Consider the following 16,779-nt stretch of genomic DNA (forward strand, 5'->3'; position numbering starts at 1 on the left):
ATTGTAGTTCTTCCTTGGAAGTGAACTGAGGTCTAAAAATGTCACCTTAGGAGAAATTAGAAAATTAGCTTGCCAGGAATTGTAGGAAGATGGAAGAATAAGGCAGAAAATTATCTGGGTCTCCCAAATCTTCTGTTCCTCAAAATAACTTAAAATAACACCTCAAAGTAAATTTTACAATAGCAGAAATCATTTCCAGGCATATAGGTTGGATAGGTCTCAGGCTATGTGGGATCCAGGAGGATTGAGAACTCGCCAGTGAATCCAGCTGTAATGGAGCAGGAGCTCTGCTTGTGATCACTCACAGGACAACAGATTCTCTGGTTTCCGTTTCCAGGGCACAGTAGGCAAGCTTAAACTTTTAGCTGCTGGAGGGCTCACAGGGAGCCTAGAGAGTTTGCTGTGACTGAAATGCTGGGGACCTTGCTTAGCAGCTCAGGGATAGAGAGGAATATCTGAGGTCACTCATAGACCAAGGAGAAGGGAGCCACAGAGGCACTGACTACACCTGGCCTTGGATTGTAGCACATTAGCAAAACAAAAATGTCAAAGACCTCTAATAGTTCTCTAAAAATAATAGGACAAAAAAATCTGAGATCTCCCAGACCATGGAGCAGAGCCTGACCCTAACATATTTAATAGCCAGGAGATAGACCATTTAAAAAAGAGAGTAAAAAGGACTTTAAAAATCAAATAAGAGAGGCAGAGGAAAAAATGGGGAAAAAATTAGTATAAAACAAGAAAATCAAGAAAATTATGAAAAGTTAACAAATTGGAAAAATCCAGTAGAATATACTTTAGATAATAACTCCTTAAAAATTAGAAATGGCTAAAGAGAAAGGAAATGACTCCACAAGACATTAAGGAATAATAAAATTTACAGAATGAAAAAATTGAAAACATGAAATAATTCATTAGAAAGATAATTGATAATGGAAAACTGATTGAGGATAGATAATAAAAGGACTGTTGGGCTACCCGAAATTCAGAATAAAAAGTCTATACTTCAAGAAATTATTCAGAAAAAATGGCATATAGTTTTAAATTTAGTGGGTAAAATAGAAATTGAAAAAATCCACCAATCACCACCTGAAAGAGATCCCAAAATAAAAACTTACAAGAATATTATAGCTAAATTTGAAAGTTCCCAGGCCAAGGATAAATATTACAAGGAACTAGAAAGAAACAGTTCAGATATTGTGAAATTAGTCAGGATAACACAGTGAAGCAAATTATTCCATTCAAGAGATATGAATGAAAGCAAGAGATATAAATAAAAGAATTGTTACAATGAACAGGAAGATAGGGTAGGTAGTTCAGGGGAATCTTACTGTCTTTGGAACTTGATTAAAAGAGGAATATCTATATATCTAGTTGAGTATAAAAATCTTCAATTTACAGAAAAATTCAAGAAAGTAAGAGGATAGAATAAATGAGGGTCTCTCAGAAGGATATGCAAATTAGGGAAGCAGTGGTTAGAAGTAAATTAGACTTTTCAGGAAGGAACAGGTTAAAAAAAAAAGAAGTTATCAATAAACAATGAGGGGTGAGGGAGGAAATAGAATGCACAACAGGTAATTATAACCTTGAATGTTAATGAGATGATTTACCCATAAAATGTAAATGGATATCAAAATCAATCAAAGACTAGATCTGACCATATGTTGTTTGTAAGGAACACATTTAAAAATGAGAAACATACATAGAGAAAAATAAAGAGCTGAAATGGAATTTATTATGCTTCAACTGATGTAGAAAAAACAAGGGTAACAACATGATCTCAGACAAAGTTAAAGTTAAAATAGGTTTAATTAAAAGAGAAAAACTGGGAAATTATTTTATTTTAAAAGATACCATAGATAATGAAGTAAACAGTTATAGTTTTAATAATGAACATTTCACATAGAACTTAATTGTATTTTGTTCTGATGGTATTAACATGAAATCAAGATGACCTGAATTCAAATCTGTTCTCAGACACTTAACACTTCCTAACTGTGTGACCTTGGGCAAGTCACTTAATCCCAATCTCCTCAGCAAAATAAAGAACAGAAAAGAAAAGAAAAAAGAAATGTGCAAAATTGTACCCAGTGGCAAGTAGCTGTGAGAAACTAATCAGGAAATAAATAATGAAACAAGAGCTTTGGAAGGAGACTAAATATCTTAGAACAAATGTGCAAAATCGTATCTCAGTGGCAAATTCTTTGAAAGTTAAAATAAATTATACAGAATACTATTACTCAATTAATTGACAAATAATAGTACAAAATAAAACCAACCAAGTAAAAGAAAGATAAATTAATAATCTTTGAACTCTTCAAAAATAGGTGAAGTTGAACTATGTTTTATAGAAAATCATGACACCCTGCCAAAATCTGCTTACAGCATTTCAAGAAATCATTAATAAAAACTTCCCACATTTACTAAAAATAGAAGACAGTGAAAATATGATTCATCAGTCACTGTGAAATTTTGAAATCTGGAATAAAAGAAATGCCTAGTTGAATCTTGCAGGAACCCAAAGTCCAGAATGTACAAGTTCAAGGAAAAATGTTGCAAGCAATAAAAAAGATGTTCAAGTTCCATGGAATCACAGGGTCACATAAAATTTGGCAGCAAATATCTCAAAAGAGAGCAGAACTGGGAGTGAGATATTCTCAAAGGCAAAAGATAAAGGCTTATAGCTAAGAATAAGTTACTCCACAAATGATATATTAAATTAAATAGGAGAATATTTAGGGATAAAGAAAAGGAAGAAGTTTTAAGAGGGAAAGAAAAAAAGTTGGGGTGGAAGTAGTCACAATCAAAGCACAATTGAACTTTGGTAAGGGAGATTAAAAGGAAAGAAGGTAAGGTGAAATAACTAGTGATCCCAAGATCTGGGAAGTCTTGATAGGAAAGGTGATTGAGTAGAAGCAGATCACTTCAATTTGATCAATAGTAGTAATTTTTATATAAAAAAGATGGCAGGAAACAAAGGAAGAAGTATAAGAGGACATGATAAAGGGGAAAAGACAACAATAGTAGTAGTTTTGAATTTGAATGAAGTGGATGGGTTTCACTTCAAATAGGAAAGAATAGAGAATTCAAACAAAGTGTTTTGGTTTTTTACAAGAAATACTTGATGTGCAAATATTTACACTGAAAATGAGTTACAGTAAAATATACTTCATTTGAATTTTTAAAAAGCAGAAATAGCAGTGAGGATCTCAGATAAGGTAATAGCATAAATAGATGATTAAAATAAAAAGGAGATTATATTATGCTTAAAGATGTCCTAGACATTGAAGTGCTATAATGCTTGATTTTATGCCTGCACGCGCACACACATACACACACACACACATATATTCTAAATGGCATACTTGCAGGACAAATATATACAATTATAGGAAGAAATAGTGAAATTATAGTATTTGGGAGGTTCAATATGTCTTGAAAATCAAAGGAATTTAACAATAGAAAGCAAAACAAACCAACCAATATACTAAATTGCTAAATAAAAATAGCCTGTTTTCAAAATCTAATGTATAAACTATAAAATGTATAATTTCTAAAAATGAAAGATCAAATTCCCCAAATATGAAAAAGTATTTGCAATAAATGTAAATGGAATAAGGCATAAGATATTAGAAGCTATCTCCTCCTTACACACCAACAAAATTGATGACATGAAATTTTTTTTACAAAAACATAAAATACTCAGATAACAGAATAAGAAATTTAAATTTAATAACCCAGTGTCAAAAAAAAAGAAATTAATGTGACCATTCTAGAACTAAAGAGGAAGAAAACACCAGGGATCCAGGTAGACTATGAATTCTATCATTCTGAGACCAGCAATTTGACTAGCAAGGTAAAAATACTGAATAAAATATTAGCAATATATTTAAAAGATTATGTAGTATGAGCAGGTTAGATTTATACCAGAAATGCAAGATTGATTCATTATTAAGGAAATTAAATTATAAATTAATTGAATCATTAACTTCAGCACAGGACAAAATATAAGCTTCACAGAATCATTAGCCTTTTTATATATTATCATCAAAACCAAATTTTAAGAAAGTTTAGAGCTTCTTTTCATAACTACAAAGTGTGTAAATTATCTAAAAAATTACTTACCAAGACACAGAACTTTTATGAATATAATTACTACATACTTTTCAGAAATAAAGATATATAAATATTGGAGATGGATGTGTGGGTATGTATTGCTCATCACTAAGCCATGCCATTGTCTTAAAAATGACAATGCATCCTAAATTAAGTATTCAGTACCCTATCAATGAGCTACCAAAGGATTACTTTATACCCAAATAAGGTCCAGAACATGATGATGAACATGGGAGCCTACTACTAGAGATATCCAAATACTCTTAGTTACTGGGGTAATGACAACTATTTGATAACACTGCCTGGAAAACTGGGAAAACATTCTGGTAGAAAATGGGCCTAGTTCAACTGCTCATATTGTTTACCACAATAAACTTTAAATATATGCATGGCACATCATAAGCAAGTTGGAAGAACAGGGCAAAAGATATATGTGAATAGAGGAAGACTTCTTGAGCAAACAAGGGAGAGAGAAGAGCATAAATAGTAAAATGGGCAATTTTGATTATATAAAATTGAAGAGCTTTCGTACAAAAAATATAGGTAAAATAAGAGACAAAATAGTTCATTAGAAAAAAAATTTAACTGTTTCTCTGAAGTCTGATATCTAATACATAGAGACAATTAAACCAAGATAATCAATTCTGCTATGTGTGTTTTGGAAAATATAAATTTGTTCCACTGTGATTGTATATTAAGGCAAATATGTTAGGTACAATGTACATTTTAACTTTGCTTTTGTATGATTTCTTCAAAGTGAAACAGAAAGAAAGTAAACAGCTGCATCATTTCATAATAATTCACAAGCTTCAACTCTTCCACACTCATTTCCACAAGCAAATATCAGGTCTTTGTCTAGGTAAAGTGCCATTATTATTGTATTTCTTTTAGTATAGCAGGAACTGTGAACAGAGAAGAAATGGTCCCACATCTTCTCCCCTCTCCATCCCACTGCCAGACCCCCTTCACCCACTTCCCCTTCCATCATGGTCTCTTGCATGGAATTGTAGCCTGCCCAATTTGTGCACCTGGAGAAGCAGGTAAAGCAGCAGCTTTAGGCCCCAGATGATAGCCATTATTTAGTGTAGTAATTCTGTATTTGTTTTCCATTTAACATGTATAAAAATATGCCACTGATTTTTAATTATGTTTTTATTTTTTAATGTGTTTTTTATGATGTTTTTGGGCGTTGTGTCTCTAGCCCCATTTTCTCTGTAAGGCCTGGTTTTTATTGCATCATTTTGCATATAACAATGCTTTTTAGGAACATATATCTCAAGTTATAAGCAGAATTGACTTTATAGAAGAAGAACCATCCTCTAACAGATAAATTATCAAAGGTTATGCACAAATTTTCTCTTTAAGGAAGAAATCCAAATTATAATCAACAGTATGATTTTTTGTTGTTGATTTGAGAAGGAAATGGTAAATCATTCTAGTATCTTTGCCAAGAAAAGCCTATGGATACTATGGTATACAGGGTCACCTCAAAGGGTTGGACACAACTGAACAACTTTCAAACTGTACATACCCTTTTAATCTAGTGTTGTAACTATTATATATATGTAACTATATATGTCCAAAAGAAATCAAATAAATAGGAGAAAGGACCCATTTGTATAAAAATATTCCTAGTATTACTTTTTGTCATAGCAAAGTAGTATATATTAAGTAGATTTCTGTCATTTAGATAATGGCTGAACAAATTATGGCATATGCATGAAATGAAATATTAGTTTTTCCATATCAAACAACAAAATTGAGAGATGCAGAGAAACCAGGGAATACTTGTATGAATTGGATTGGATATAGAACAATTTATATAATAATTGTAATAGTATAAAGAAAAACAACTTCCAAAGATTTAATAATGATTAATGCATCAATCTATCATTACTAGAGGACCTGTGATAAAGCATGCTTCTGTCTTGTCAGAGATATGATAGATTAGAAATGTAAAGTGAGATATTTCTGGACATATATAATATGTAAATCTGTTTTGCATGCTTATCCTAACTTATTGTAAGAGAGGGAGAGAATTGGTAGAGAAAACAAAGCTAGTGGAAGTGATGCTAAAAGGAAGGAAGGAGCAGATTTCATTAAAGCATTTAAAAACAAGGGGAAATAGACAGCTCAGCTTTTGTAATAAACACCCTGAATTTTGTATATGCTTTAAAAACACAAAACAAAGGTATGAGACTTCTAGTTTTATATGCCATATGCTTTCTGTTTTGTGCATATGAAAATGTTTCATTTTTGTTGTTTAAGAATTTTTTTTGTTTCAAGGGTGTGTGTCACCCTTGGTTCAGACTAACAAAGAAAATTTTCAGAGAGTCAATTTCCTTGGTATTTTGTGAAACTAACAAAAGGGTTTTAAATTTTAAAACTAGGGGAGGGAAAAAATTCTTGATTTATACCCACCAAAACTAAATAGAGAATATAGCTCTAGAAAATAGCTACAGTGAAGGAAGAATAGAAATTGAGATACCCATAAGTTTATAGAAGAAAAAAAAAATCCAAGAATGGAGCCAGTAGTAAAACACTACCTCAAGTGTCTGTATTCAAATCCCCACAGTTTGAGTAACAACAGAATAAAGTATTTCTTATTTAACTCAAGGAATAGAATTTTACTTCATTAGGTATCAGTGAGAGTTGGTGGAATGGGAGTTACAGTTATTGTTCTGAATGAATTTTCCTTATTCATAAGAAATAGGACTAGATTAGGTAGAAAGTAAAAGGTAGCATTGTTTATAAAGAAGATATACTCATGGGAAGAAACCTAGGAATCAGAAAGGGGAACCATGATGCAATGAATTTAGGTAAAGGATCCAAATAGAAATGATTTTATTACCCTAGTATATTACAGACTATGTAGATGATATAATAGAGATAGGAGTCTTCTGTTATATAGGCATCTGATATAGCTATTTGCCAAAAGCAGCTTTTTGAGTTGCCTGAATAATGATATTATCCTTCTAAAGAGGAACAAAGAAATTCTATTTTGAATCTGATTCTCCCTTTCTGTTCTGAAAATGTGAGGAACCTTTTAAGAAGTCACAACACCGTGGGGTATCTAAATGTAATGGATAATGCACCGGCTTTGAGGTCAGGAGGGCCTGAGTTCAAATATGCCCTCAGGCACTTAACGTTACTAGCTGTGTGATCCCGATCAAATCACCCAACTTCAATTGCCTCACTCCCCCACAAAAAAATAGTAACTATGCCCTGTTAGATTTTCTGATTTAAAAAAGCAAGAGGAAATCTCGACATGGACTGACAGATTTCGGAGAGCATATTTTAAAGGTCTTAAGGAAAGGATAAGCAGGATCACATGGACTAAAAATTGTGCAGAAGTCAGCCCATGAAGAATAAGAGAGACTCAAGAATGAAAATCTCAATAAAGGGCAACAATTCTGAGTTTAGTAAAGTAGGAAGTTCTCTGTAATTGATTTTAAGATTTTAAGAAGGTGGCAACATAGCAGGTAACAGAGGATGAATGTAAGAGCCTGGCATAGTCCTAGAAAAATTAGTGTCAGAAGTGATAAAGCTTAAGAGCTGAGGTCAATATGGGAAAAGGAGGAGTATAAAAAGAAGGGATGCGTGTGTGTGTGTGTGTGTGTGTGTGTGTGTGTGTGTGTGTGTGTGTGTGTTAGTCGTATTTGGGGAAAAAGGGCATTCCCTTCTCAGGGTTGAAGTGACAATGATAACATGACAGAGAAGGCAGAGATGCTCAATTCTTATTTTGCTTCTGTTTTCTCTGTCAAGGAGACTGATCTTTGGATGGGAAAGGACCGGACAAAAATGGCTAATAGGGAGTTGATAACCAAGATAAGTATGGAGATAGTAAGAGAGCATCTAGCTGCCTTGATGAATTCAAGTCACCTGGCCCAGATGAACTACATCCTCAGGTACTGAAAGAACTGGAAGATGTGATTGCTGAGCCATTAGTAGTGATATCTGAAAAATAGTTGAAAATGCGAGAGTTTCCATAGCACTGAAAAAAGGCACATGTCCTAGTTTTTAAAAAGGCAAGAGAATAGATTTTGCTAACTATAAGTCAGTGAACTTGATTTGGGTTCCTGGCAAAACTATGAAACATAAAGTCATGATTGGTAAATAATACATAGAGGTGATCATGAAAGAAAAAACAAGACAATTTTGATTAAATAAAACTGACAAGCTTTTTAGCAATAAAATCCATGAAGCTAGAATAAGAAAGAAAATTTACATTTATTGTCTCTGAAAGTGAACGGATATTTAAAGCATATTGGGAAATAACACAAATATGTAAGAATAAGAGCCATTCCCTAATAGGTAAATAAGTGGTAAAGAAAATGAACATTTTCAAAAGAATTATAGATTTTTAACTATTTTATTGTTAATTGCTTCACATCACTAATGATTAGAGATGCAAATCAAAACTATAGTTTCTTCTCACACTTAGCAAAAGTTAGAAATGATCAGTTTTTTGAGGTGAGGAGGAACTTAACCTGCTTATACCATAAAACTATAGACCATAAAGGTGGCACAATGAATGTAGCACCAGTCCTGGACTCAGAAGACCTGAGTTCAAATCTAACTTTAGACACTTACTAGTGTGACCCTGGGAAAGTCATTTCATCTCTGTTTCAGTTTCTTCAGCTGTAAAAATGGGAACAATAGCATTTAGTTTTCAAGGTTATAAAAATGAAGTAAGAAAATATATGTATAATACTTAGAATAATGCCTAGCACATAGTAGGTGCCATGTAAATGTTAGCTGTTATTACTATATTTAGTACTGAAGGGACTTTAGAGCCCATCAGATCTAATTTCATCTCACAAATGAGGAAACTGAAGCTAAGAGAAGTGACTTGTCCAGGGTCATACAGCTGGTGTCTGAGAAGGATTTTGAACTCAAAATTTCCTAATTCCAAGCTTAGCACGCTATCTACACATCACTTAACTATTCTTTAACCCAAAGATCCCTTTGCTGGTTCTGTAGCCCAGAAAAGTCAAAGATAAGCCATACATATACCAGAATATTCATAGGAGTACTTTTTGTCAGTAGCAAAGAGCTGAAAGCAAAGTTGAAAGCTCAGTGATTTGAGGAAGGATAAAAACTGTAGTATTTAACATAGCGCTACTATGGTAGCATAGCATCATAGATTTGGAACTAAAAGAGATCTTAAAGGTCATCTTGTCCAGCTCACTCATTTTATACGTGAGGGAATTAATAATATGGAGAAAAGTTAATGATTTGCTCAAGTTGATCAAGGCAATAAATAGCTCAGCTAGGATTGGAATTCAGGTGTCATGTCGTGTCTTTCTACCATATGACAATAAAAAAGGATAAATATAAGGAATTCAGAAAACATGAATTGTAAAAGTGAGCATAACCAGGAAACTGTATAAATGACTACAATTATATAAGCAAAAAGGAATAAATAATAAAGCTGAAAACCATGTAATTTATAATAACCAGTCTTGTCACTGGAAAAGAGATGAAATATGGAGCATGGATATTAAAAGGCTGTGTGTTCATTTATTTGCCATTTTTTCTTCTTTTGTTTCAAGGGAAAGGGAAGAGGGAGAGCAGTTTTATTGATGCCTTTTATTTTTATATCACATCAGTTTTCATATATATATTATATAAAATCATCATAGCTTTCATACAAACATATATATGCATATGTTTGAAAACTGATGTAATGCAAAAACAAAAGACATCTTCAATAAGACTTTAAAATAAGAACATTGACTTCGTTGCAACCCTTTCCTTACCCCTCTCCCCTTCATCAAATGAAGAGCTGGTTAGTGAAGATACTGTTAATTGTCTTTCATTCTCAAAGAGGATCATGACAACAGCATCAGACCATCTTCATTTCCATTTTTGACAGGTTTATTAAACAAGAGAATAATGTTGATAGAACTTACCTCTATTTTACCAAAGTATTTTATTAAAGTATCTTTATAATTTTGGAAAAGATGGAGATGTGGGCCAATAAAATGGATTGGAATGGATTCAGAATTAATTGAATGGCCAGAGTAAAAAGAGTAGTCATTAATAATTCATTGTAAACTTGGAAAGAGATATTTATTGGAATTCCATGGGATTTATGCTTGTCCCCAAAGTAACTAAACATTTTTATTAATGATTTGGATAAAAGTATAGATGACATGATTACCAATTTTTGTCATTGTGTTTTATTTTGTATTATAATTCTTTGTTTCATACCCCTTTATTAGACTGTTCCAAGAGGTCCGATACAATATCTTTCTAATTTTCTAGTTTCTAGAAAATTTTAGAAATTCAAAAAATTTTCATTTTCATTTTCTTGTATAATGTATTATTCTGGTGGTCTCTTAAATACATATTTATTGAATGGAATTAATTCTAGGGGACTTAGAGTAATACAAATCACAGATCTATGATTTTTAATAAACGAGAGATAATAAGGAGAGAGGATCAAATGGAAGATACTGGAGTACACCTTTTTTTCAATTGAACTTGGGATTTCACAAGAATATTTGGATAAAACCTTAAATGATTAAAAAAGAAAAAAATTATTGATTTTACACCACAATATCATAAAACATTTTAACTGTAAAAAATACAAGTGGGAAAAATAAAATCTATTCTGAAGTTGTTTACCAAAGAAAAAGTTTTAAAGATGACATTATTTACAAGAAAATAATAGTAATGTCAGTTCACAAAGTCTGTGGGATAATACCAAGCAGTTTTTGGAAGTAAATTTTTAATGTTAAGTACATACAATATTAATGAATAAGGAAAAATGTATAAATAACTTAGAGGAATAAATAATTCAAATTGTTAATGAATTGCTACTACAAAAAAAAACCTAATTTCAAATTGGTTTCCATGTATTTTTTCAAAATTTCAAAGAAAAAATAATTTCTATCTCCCTAAAGTGCTTTTAAATATAGATTCAGGTAACATTATAATATGCAAGTTATTTTTGAGTGGTAAATAAACAATCGATTCCAAGACCTCATAAAGACAAGACTAAAAAAAAGAAATTGTTGGCTGATTTCAGTACTTTATAAAATATATAAATATTCAAATGATTAAGGAGTTGCTGATGTGAAAGTACTTGGGCAGTACCTTCAAGTCTGCCCATGAAATGCAGTTCTTATTCTTGTCCATTTGTGCCATAGCATCTAATCAATATACATTAAAAAGTCTTTGCTTTTCCTTTACTTCATGACAATACCAGTTGAAGACTCAGATTATCAACTGGTTAATTCTTATGCTTGCCTCATGTCCAGGCCATTTTCTTTTTGAATTGTAGATTTCTTTGTAATGTCCTTATTCAAGTTCTTTTGTTTGTTTTTTTGTTTTTTGTTCACTTGGTTATTCTAGCTATCCACATTTCCTATTTGCTCTTCTCTACTGAACTCTGAGTAATACTCACTTTTAGTTCTTAGGAACCTGTAACATTATACAAAGTATATACACACAGTTATGTCAGATAATAGTACAAGTGTAAAGCAGAGTACTGGATTTAGTGTGGTATCAGTAGAAATGAAGAGGAAGGAAAAGATGTAAGAGTAAGAGCCATTTTTTTGATTTAACATTTCCCCCCGAGTAATGTGTTAAAACAATTTTAAAATCTTTTTTGTTACATTTTGAGTTCCAAATTCTGTCTCTTCCTTCATCCCCTCCTCCTGCCTAAGATGGTAAGCAATCCAATATAGTTTATACTTGTAAAATCATGTAAAAGATGTCATCTTAGTAATTTTGAACAAATTACTTTAAAAAAAGAAAGGAAAATTGCATGCTTCAATCCATATTCAAATGGTATCACTTCTTTCTCTGGAAACAGCACATTTCATCATGAGTCTTTTGGAATTGTCTTGGGTCATTGTATTGCTGAGAATAGCTGTCATTCACAGTTCTTCATTGTAGAGTATTTCTGTTATTGTGTACAACATTCTCCTCTTTCTGCTCACTTTGAATCAGTTTCTGTAGGTCTTTCCAGATTTTTCTGAAATCATCCTGCTTGTCTTTTCTTATAGAATAATAATATTTTATCACAATCATATACCACAGCTAATATAAGATTTGTTGGATTATCTGAAAATTATGATTTTAAAAAAAAGGAATCTAGACCCTGTACTTCAGGAAGTTATTAAGAAAAGTTTCTGTGAAGTTTTAGAACTAAAGGGTAAAATAAAAATTGAAAAAATCCACCAATCACCCACATGAAAGAGAGCCTGAGATGAAAATTCGCAGGAACATCATAGCTAATTTTTGAACTTACATCAAGGAGAAAATACTATAAGCACAACAAGAAGGATACAGCCCTTTTTTTCTACAGTCAGGGTAACACAAAATCTAGCATCTTCTACATAAAAAAGACCAAGGGCATAGAACATGATATTCCAAACTGCAAAGGAGCTGGGCTTGCAACTAAGAATAACTTATCTAGCAATGTAGAGTATAATCTTGCAAGCAAAGAAATGGATATATAATTAGTTAAAGGACTTTTAGGAAAGTCCAGAACTAATGAAAACATTTAAAACATAAGAATATAAACATGAAAACCAATTATAAGGGACTTTAAAAGGCCTAATTTTTTACTTTTTATTTGGGAGAAATTATAACTCTAAAATATTATCATTACTAATGTAGTTTGAAGTTCATACATACATTGCAGGCAGTGTTGAATATAATGGGATGATTTTTTAAAATAAAATTGGGTAGGAACAGGTATAAATGCAGCAATTATCTCATTGAAATGAGGTATGGATGGAAGAACTAATTAACAGTGGAGGGCAGGAGGGCATGAAGAGTTGGTAGTGCTAGAATCTTAATTTTTATAAGAATTAGGTTAAAGACATTTAAAAGAGTATAAAAGTCTTCTAAATTTATAAGGAAATAGGAGGGTGATGTCAGTAGTGAAAAATATAACAGAATTCTAGAAAAATGTCTACATGGGCAGCTAAGTGGCATAGTGGATAGAGCACCAGCCTTGAAGTCAAGATAAAAATACCAGCCTTGATAATAAGGAGGACCTGAGTTCAAATTTGACCTCAAACACTTAACACTTCCCAACTGTGTAACCCTTGGCAAGTCATTTGATCCCAATTGCCTCAGCAAAAAACAAAAATAAAAATGGAAAATGTCTACAAAGAAGCTACCCCATCACAATTTGGACCCTGTTATTAAAACAATTCAACAGTACATTGTTTTTTATCTCAGAATTCCTTGCCCTCTTGCCTGCTGACTTACTCATACTTTGCCAAACTCAACTACCTGCCTTCTTTTTTCCTTCTCAAATAGTCATAAGTACAGATAGTCAGTCAATAGTACAGATAGAGGAAATTACCCACCTGTGGTGACTTAGGGCTACTACAAATTTTTATTATCTAATCTTAATTGTGCCTTCACTGAAGCAAAACTAATTTTATTTTGACCTAATTTGTTCTTTCTCTTGTTCATTGGATGCTCCAAACCTCTTCTCTCATTAAGTCTCTTCCTTACCTCCCCATCCCTTTCAGCTGAGTACATCGTCATACTTTAATGAGAAATTTAGGCCATTTATTTCAGTTCATTTTTCTTTCCTTTTTTTAAAGATACATTTTTATTTTCAATTCCAAATTGTCTCTCTTCCAGTCCATCTTCTTTAACTCCATACCTATTGAGAAAAAAAAAAAAGAGTCCATGTTAGCCATGATCAGAAAAGAAAATGTTTTTAGTTTGCACTCTTTAGGCTATCAGCTCTCCATCTGGAACTAGATAGAATAGTTAATATCGAATCATTTGAATTTGTTTTATTGTGCTGGAAGAGCATAGCCAAGTGGCAGAATAAGGCAAGAACTCACCTGAACTCTGCCAAATTCATTTCTAAACTAAAGTCTGGAGCAGCAGAACCAGCAGAAAGATGAAATGAAAGTTTTCTAACTTAAGACAGCTTAGAAGGTTGACAGAAAAGATCTTGGTTGGGCAAAATGGAAGTATAGTCTAGTGCAGGTGCTGTCTGGCAAGCCAACAGCAGGCTACATCCCAACAAGCTAGCGGAGGCCCCTGAATGCTTATACAAGTGTGGCAAGACCCTGTGGCCTCAGAGCAGCAGGCTGGCAAGCAGGCCCCACACCCCAGGAGCTCCTAGCTCAAGAAACTTGGGACAGTGCCTCTCTACTCTAGAAGCAAAATTCAAATTTAAAAGTCATAAAATAGGCTGGGAATTGAGCAAACAACACAAAAACAACTTCACCATAGAAAGTAACTATGATGAGAGGGAAGATGAGAACACAAACTCACAAGACAATGTCAGAATGTCTACATGTGAAACTGAAAAATAATAATAAGTCTAATGTTCATAAAGAACTCCTGGAAGAGTTCAAAAAGGATTTTAAAAATTAAATGAGAGATTTAGAAGAAAAATTGAAAAAGAAATGAGAATGATACAAGAAAATGACAAAAAAGTCAATAGTTTAATAAAGGCAGCACAAAAGATGGGGAAAGATGTATAAAAATTTACTGAAGGAAACAGCTCCTTAAAAAGGAGGTATAGAAATCCACCGAAGAATGTACCTATTTTCCTACAACTACTCTTCAGTAGTTATCATTTTCCCTTTCTGTCAGCTGTGCCAAACTGATGGATGTGAAATGGTTAAGTAAAAGTTTCAATCTGCATTTATCTAACTATGAGTAATTTAGAACTTTTTTTCCAGATAGCTATTAATAATTTTGATTTCTTCCTCTGAAAACTGAGTATTTATTTCATTAAAAAATTTTATAATCTTTGATTTAATTTTAAAATACAGTAGAATTCTATTATTACATGGATTCAGATATACTAAAAGTAAATTTATGTGGACCAAAATAAAATAATGGATAAAAAATTAGATGAAGTAACTTCTAAGATGCCTTTCAACTTTAGAATTAGGATTTAATTATCTACATATAGTCATAGTCTGATGTATGATTTGTCTATAATATGGGCTCTAGTCTTACTTTCTAATACCAGAATTGCAAATTATATAATTATTTTATAGTTTAGGATTTAATTTTGTAACATATGTGTACATATATGTTTATATTTATATATATTTTTGAGGATTTATTAGGAATAAGTAACATCATTTTTTATACTAAAATGTATCATTTCCCTTTTCTTCAATAATTCTTACTATTCAGTGCAGTTGCTTAGAGTACTGTGCTAATGAGGCCAAAGTCTCCCATTCAGGTACCTTGTAGGCCATTTAATTTACCTTCCTTAGCTACAGATTTTTTATCTGACACAGGCCAAATGTTTGAATAATGTATGTTGTCGATCACAAGGGAACAGATAATAGATCTGGGTCAATGCAAATCCATCATCTGTAATAAAAAGTTTACCATATATCACCTTCCAATATATCCTCATAATTAAAAGTAACACATTTTGCTGTGTTCTTAATTTTCAGGTAAAAAAAATAATAGTGATAAAATTCAAGGCATAACATTAGATAGCTTTTGAGTAACTTATTCAGGTTATTGGCAATATTTAAAGCCATTTCCATAACATTCTCATAACATTTTAGTATTCATTAAGAATTTGCCCTAAGGACTCATCTGACAGTGCCATCTGTCATTAAATAGGCAACAATTCTGTAGGCCATGAAATTAAGCCAGTGTTATTTCTTTAGAGTCAAAACCAGAAAAATAAAGGTCATGTACTCATTGATTTTTAGAAGGAAACTTTTAGTGATACTTTATTGGCATATCACATGCTTAAGAGCACATGTATACATTTTTATATAGTATTTTTTTTCCAATTTTTCCTTCCTTTTAAACTTCCTTTCTTCCTTCTCCTTGTGGAAAAAGAAACAAGAAAAACAAAGCCCTTATAATAAATATCCATAGTCAAGTAGGAACAGTTCCATATTGACCATGTCTAAAACTTTATATGTGATTCTGTACTCTTGAATCTATCATCTTTTTTTAACAGAAGTTTAATATAATATTCATTTATACTCTGGAATCATGGTGATTGTTGAATTTGTCAGAATTTAAAAAATCTTTCCAAGTTGTTCATTTTTACTGTGTTACAGTATAAATTATTCTGGTTCTGCTTACTTAAGTACAGGCCTTGTTGGGGTTCTCTGAATCTGTCTCTTTCTTCATGTCTTAAAATGACAAAATGTATTACATTACATCCATATACCTTAATTGTTCAGTCATTCCCCAGTTGATGGGCACTCCCTTGGTTTCCCTTACTTTGCCATCACAAAAAGTAATTGTTAATATAATATTTTTGTATATTTAGGTCCTTTTCTTCTTTGATTTATTTGAGGTGTCACTGGTAAAAAGGGTATGTACAGTTTAGTGATTTTTGAGAGTATATCCAAATTGATTAAGGACAAATATAATAAGTTAAGAAAAATTACATAATTTTGAATGGAAAACATCCTGGCATTCACTTTGGGACATTACAGCTTTTAGTCAAAAGTTTAAGTATTTTTATATATTAATTAATATTTTAAAAATACAAAGTTTACTCTATTGAAAAAAGCACTTATGTTCCTCCTAATTCACCCAAAAAAGTATTGAATCTTAAAGCTTGAAGGTAGGAGATGTATGTGGGGTGACAGAAAGAAAAAGCATAATGAATTTGAGGGTTTTTTCCCATTAGGTAATAATCTTTCCAAGTTTGGGAACTATGAAAATGAATTT

At 32.0% G+C, this 16,779-nt stretch overlaps 1 protein-coding gene across 10 annotated transcripts in view; it reads left to right on the forward strand.

Moving 5' to 3' along the window:
- FAM184A (family with sequence similarity 184 member A) overlaps positions 1-16,779 on the forward strand; it is a 96,188-nt gene that overhangs the window by 15,955 nt on the left and 63,454 nt on the right. The window contains exon 2 of one of the 10 annotated variants that reach the window (XM_031964356.1): positions 7,882-8,024. The exons of the other annotated variants lie outside the window; for them this stretch is intronic. The gene's annotated coding sequence lies outside the window, so the exon portion shown is untranslated. The remainder of the gene's footprint in view (positions 1-7,881; positions 8,025-16,779) is intronic. 10 annotated transcript variants of the gene reach the window in all.

Source organism: Sarcophilus harrisii, chromosome 4 (genome assembly GCF_902635505.1).
Source record: "Sarcophilus harrisii chromosome 4, mSarHar1.11, whole genome shotgun sequence".
Lineage (NCBI taxonomy): Eukaryota > Metazoa > Chordata > Mammalia > Dasyuromorphia > Dasyuridae > Sarcophilus > Sarcophilus harrisii.